Genomic DNA, 6325 nt, shown 5'->3' on the forward strand with positions numbered 1-6325 from the left:
AGTGGAAATTAACAAAACCAGTAGGTCTCGGAAAGGGAGATATTTAGGGTCAGAAGACCTCAAATCCCATCCTATAAGGCCACAGATCAATTCTGTTGGATGGCTTCGCTGAGACGAAGAAGGTTATAGGAATGGAACAGGCACAAAAGCGTAGGAGGCCAACTTGAAGAAAATAGCATTAACCCCATTTATACCTTTCTAGCTCCCTGGAACCAGAAAAGGCCGCGCCTGTAGCTGTCACTGCTTGGCCTGCGCTGCCACCTTGTGGCTATTTATTAGACTGCAGTAGCCGGACTGACTCCTAAAATGCAGGCCCCAGAAAAGCTATGCAATCAACTGGAACCCTTAATCACACACTCTCCCCATCCATCGTTCACTAAGCTGTACAGATATCCATAGTTTTCTGGGCTGAGGAAACTCATAGAGGGGATCTTGAAGAAGTTCTCAGGGTGAGGTGGTGGGAGAAGTAGAAGGAGAAAAAAGACACGCTAAGCAGAGACATGGTGTACATACACAAAGACACTGAATACGGTATGTTTGGGAAATGATGCATTTCTCCATGTGACTGAGGGATAGGGAGAACCAGGTAAAAATAGTGGGAGAGGAGATATAGACGCACCATCTGTGCGAAACCTCAAGCCAGGGAGTGCTGGGAAAAACAGATGGACACAAGCTTCCCCTAGAATTCAGCTCAATTCAGGGGGCCAGGAGCCATCCAAACTTACACAAAATGGCCCCAGATTTGCGTGATCATGCCCTTTTCTCTTGTGAGTCATAGCAGATCTATCCTCCTGACCTCATCTTGTGATCAAAACCAGTTCCTAAATGAGATATGATCTTGAGATTCTTCTCAAGCTTGAAAGGAACCTTAGAGTCATTTAGTCCAACTCTCCCTCAGGTCAATATCACTGCCAGCTTTTCACGTATCTTCCACATAATTGCCTCAGGGATGAGTTCAGGAGCCTACCCAAAGCCCATTCCATTCTGAGACATCTGTTTGGAAATCCTTTATTTTATCTAGCTGAGTTCTGCCTTTTAAATAATTTTTACCCATTGTTTCAAGTTGACTCCCCTAGAGTCACATCAAAGAAGTGACTAGATGCATGAAGATATATGAAGAAGGCAATCATTTAGGGGCTGCAATAAGGTGTCTGGAAACAGAAAAATCATGACAGTAGAAGGTAGTGATTTTAGCAGAAAGAATACTGGTTTAAGAGTTTTGAAAGTTGTATTCTAGTCCTTATGGAATATGTTTGCTTAATGTTACTTGGGATTTACTTTTTTTTTTTTTTTTTTTTTTTAATGATAGTACCATAAAGGGGTTGCATTAGAGATTCTCACCTCTGGCTGCACAAGAGTGTTGCCTGGGAAGCAGGCAGCACTGCATTTAAATGCTCTCTGAGGCAGAGAGCTGTTGAATTAGATCACCACCGGGGTAAGCACAAACGCTCCGTGACTTCTCAAAAATATGATTAACTGTAATAGTCTCCAGTTCTTGTTAAGGGGCTTTTATCAAACTTCTCACGATCTGACATACACGTTATTTGGTGATTCGTGATTCAAAGAGACCTCGTGGATCTAGGTTTTACTCCTTTCTGTGTAATCAAAATGCCATTGTTTCCTGAACTTAGTTACTTTGTCCCCTAGTGGTCTTCTGAGGCAAGACCCACAGATGACATGAAAGACACAGCTGGTTACAGAGGAGAGAGGGGAAGCACTGCCAGCCTGAGCCAAGTGACTTGGCCTCTTTGCATCTTGTTCTCCTCATCTGTGAGAGGTCAAGCAAGTCCTCCTTCATGGGTCATTGTGAAGGTGACTGAGACCATGGGTGCCAAGTCCAGTGCCCGGCCTCCAAATCTCAATTTCCTTTACTAGGTGAGGATGGTACCAGTTTTGAGAGCATGTCACCAGCTCCCTCCCACGAACCATCCTTGTCATGGGTCGAATTGTGTCACCCCAAAATTTATATATTGAAGTCTTAAACCCCATAGCTCAGAATATGACCTGATTTGGAATAGGGTTGTTGCAGATGTAATTAGTTAAGATGAGGTCATTAGGGCAGGCCCTACTTCAACTTAATTAGTATCCATATGAAAAATGGAAATTTGGACACAGAGACACACACACCAGGAGAATGCATTGTGAAGATAAAGATGGAGATCAAGACGATGCTTCTACAAGTGAAGGAGTGCTAAGGATTGCCAACAAACTGCCAGAAGCTAGGAGAAGAGACTGGAAGGTTCTTCCTCACAGCTCTCAGAAGAAACCAACCTTGATGACACCTCCATTGCCTCCAGAACTGTAAGACAGTACATTTCTGTTGTCCGAGCTACTCAGTTTGTGGCTCCTACTGGTGACATCAAGGAGGATAGCTCTATCCTGGCAGAAGGAGGCACTGCAGTCCCACAGAAAGGAGGGAGATGCTTGGGAGTCCAGAGAACGCTTCTGCATACGCCTCTCAAAGCCCCTGGATCCTCAGGAATGTCATTTATTCATGATATAACTCTTCACGTTTCTTTTTGTTTTTACTTCCATATTTGTTTATGTCCCTTCCACTGCCTACCTCACCCCCACCCCCGCCCCCAGCTTGATTGCACACTCCTTGAAGGCTGGAACAATGTTAGAAGTCAAACTGGGAGTCAGGAAACCTCTGTGATAAAAATCCTTGGTGTGACCTTTTAAGCATGTCCCCTTTCCCCTCTAGCCTGGTTTCTTCACCTGTAAAATACAATTATAATTACTAAGTCCCCTCCAGTCATGATATTCTGTGATTCTGACTCTAAACATGCTTGTTATTTAAACAACCTTCCTGCATGATGTGCAAAAGGAAAGGAGAGACCCAGGGAACTCATCTCTTAGATGTGTTGAGAAGCCAATCATTGGGGCTGAATGAGTCAGACTCATTTAATAAAAGGCTAGGCCCCAGAGCTTAAGGGTAACATAGGGGGCTCCAAGCCCCCTGGGTCCTCTTCATAGACTCCACTGCCCTCCTGCTTTGGTGGCTGTCTTCCTAGAAGGCCACTTTCTTAGTAATCACTCAGGCTTCCTCTTCCTTCATTGAAGGTTTATGGCCTTGGATGCTATATCCCTTGTGCCCCTACAGGGCTGGGCTCCTGCATGCCTTTTAGAAGCCTTCTGTCATTGCTCCGGGGCCTGAAGGAGCATTGTCTTTCTAAGTGGTTACAATATTTTAGGTAGACCACTTTTTGTGTCTTACCTCAGAGGGATCACAGCATGCCACAGCCTCCACTATTGAGAAGCTTGAACCCACATTAAGAGTATTTAGGGTCTTCCCACTGGCAGTCACCCCAGAGACCTGGGCACCTGTTATAAACTATGTTCTTTGGTTCTAGGAGACAGGGCCTCACAGACACCAGACCAAGTATGCTGGGTGGTGTAGGAGTAGAGGCAGAGACGTTATTACAAAGTGGTTATAAGACAGATGAAACCTTCTAGAAATCTAAGACCAGAATCCCCAAACAATGACAAGCTTCCTGGAAGGTCTTTTCAGTTCTGAGCCTCCTCCTCTGGGGCTCTCACTCCAGCGCCCTGCCATTAATGTGACCTGGCTACTCCGCAGTCAGCTCTTCACTGCTTCTCTTCTCTGTTTTAATTCTCTTAGTGTTTTCCAAAGTTGCCTCTGGTAGGGCACAAAACGATTTCTAGAAAGCATGTGAGTGAAATTTTTGTTTTGAATGTTATTTACTTTAATTTATATTTGGGGAAAATGTATCTAAAAATGAGTTGGTTTAAAGAAAAACAGTATATAAATAGTCAAGGTAAAGCAAAATCATGAAGGTGGATCACAAATGACTAAAATTTGAGAAACACTGGGCTGGCTGGTTGTCCTCATATTTCACTATAAATTTCCAGGACCTATAATCTTAGTGGCCCAACTCATTAACACCCTCTTTTTAGGCAGTACTTTACATGTTATACTTAATAGGTTACAAGTCTGCCTGTGGTTGGTTGCCCTTGGATCCAGTGTCTATCTTTAGACAAATCAATGGTCAGGGAAGTAGGCCACATGGTATGGAATATGGCCACTCACATTCTGACTCCAGCAGGGCGGAGTATAATGCAGTTTCTTTTGGAACGGTTTCTGTGACCAAGTGCAGTTTGATATGTTTTTATGGCCCCCTGATTCAATTGTAAATCCTGGGGCACTGCCCTCATCCTGGAGTTTCTGAGGTGGGCATGTGGTTTCCATCCCCTGTGACCTCTGCGCTGAGGGGTGACTGTGAGAATAGAATGTGATCATTGATACAAAAGTACTTTAAAAATCATAGGCACCTAACAAATGGAAGATATTATCAGCCCTGTTTAATAAAATTGTGACCGAGTGACACAGAAAGAGGAATAGGAATCCAAATTTCCAAGGGAAGAGCATTTTTCCCAAGAAAAGAAAGTACGTAAAGTTCTATCGATGACTAATTGTGTGAATTCAGACTAATTCGCCACTCTTGGCCATGTGACCTTGGACAAGTCTCTGCCTCAGTTTCCTTATTTCTAAAATGGGAACATTTTAATTGGATTTTCCTTCTGCTGGGGTGAGGAGCAGGAGCTTGCCCTCCACTCCACCCCAGTGCACTGGGTGACCGTCGGCAAGTTTCTTCATGTCTCCCGCATCAGTCATTTCATGGATAGATGATAGATTTAAACTAGGTGATCCTTATCATCCCCCATTCCTTCCAGCTTCTCAGCACCTTCTCTTGATTCTGACCAACCCCCTCCTCTGAGTCTACTCTCCAACCACCACCCTGGTCCTGGAAAACCTTTCCTCTAAAAACCCACCAAATAGAGAAGAAGAACCTCAGGTGTCCTATGTTTCGTAAGTTATGTATTTGTGAAAAGTTGCATTCACGTCATGCTTTTGTAATAAAAACTCTATATTCCCTTTGACTTAGCTTATCTGTTTTAGAGATATGGGCTTTTTACTTGTTATTGATCAATTGGCTACAGTTACTCACTCTTTGATCTTCTCTTTTGTTTGAACTTGAATGCCACCCACACTGTCTGCCTGGGTCCCCTAGTCTTTTTATTAAATAGTAACCATACGTAAACAAACTCAGAGTCCCTCAGGGAGTAAAGGGGCCCTGGGGCCAGCCTCCATCAGGCCTATGAATCGTCATTCCTGAAGTTGTCTGTTTTTTAAGTTCTTCTGCCAAGTTCCTATGGGAGCAGAGGGATCATTTTCTCCCTTTTCAAAGAGCAGGGTGAGCTGAGGCCTCGAGCTGGCAAGTCCTTTAAAGTCATTTTCAAAGGAAACCTGAGCTGGAAGGCCATGTGGCTGGCAGAGGCTGGTGTGACTTTCTGAGGCTCTCTCTGGGGCTTTGGCTGGTCGGCTCCCGTAAGCTTCCCAGCACGTGCTCAGAGCCTGCTGCAAAGGCACTGCCAAGGGACACCACCATCCTCCCAGTGGCTCAAGGACCCAGTAAAGGCTCTGCTTCATGTCCCTGCCCCACAGCCACCCAGGAACTGGAAGTGGGGAGTATGGGCCTTTTCCTCTGGGCCAGGGACCACAACCACACTTGTCCCTACTGCTCTTAGATCTCATCAATTGAACGTAATCCTTGGGGTTTTTTTTGAGGTAAAATTAAACGGGGTGCCAAGGTAAGCTAGATTGAATTTATGTCTGAATCATGGAATCATAAGCAATCTAGTTAATCCAGTCCTCTCATGGGCAGGTTGAAAAGGGGACCCAGAGAGTAAATGACTATCTTCAGTCACACAGGAGGTGGTTGACCTCCACTATAGAGTTCTTTAGACAAAGAACACTTCCATAGGGATGAGGTTTGCTTGGCTGGTAGCCATTCATAAAGCTTCCAAGTCTACAGATGCCTGTCAACCTCCCAGCAGATACCTAAGACACCCAAGGCACCAAGGCTGAGAGGTGTATGACTGGGGTCAGAAGCCTTCATACTGACCCCTGAACCCCAGCAGAAATTGTTTATGAAGCCAGGAGGCAAGATGAACCTTAACACAAAATGGGCAAATTCTCCAAGACCCAGAGGAGGAAAAGACTCACAAACATTCGTGTCAGAAAGGCTAGAAGTCATTAAAAGCTCAGCCTAGAGCTGAGTGAAAAAAAAACAAAGTCCTCCACTGGAAGTCCTCACACCAGGGTTGGAGTCTACAGTCCATCCCCATTCTGGGAACTGAAGGTGGGTCCCTGCCCAGCCACCAGGAGCAAGCCCCAGCCCCCTCTTTCTAAGACTCCTCCACCCAGCAGCCACCACCCTCAATGAGAACTTCCTACTAGGTCAAGAGCAGAGGAAACCGGACATACCTAAGTCCCAATTCCAAAACAAGGAAAGACCCCCAG

This window comes from Rousettus aegyptiacus, unplaced genomic scaffold, assembly GCF_014176215.1.
Source record: "Rousettus aegyptiacus isolate mRouAeg1 unplaced genomic scaffold, mRouAeg1.p scaffold_m13_p_4, whole genome shotgun sequence".
Classification (NCBI taxonomy): domain Eukaryota; kingdom Metazoa; phylum Chordata; class Mammalia; order Chiroptera; family Pteropodidae; genus Rousettus; species Rousettus aegyptiacus.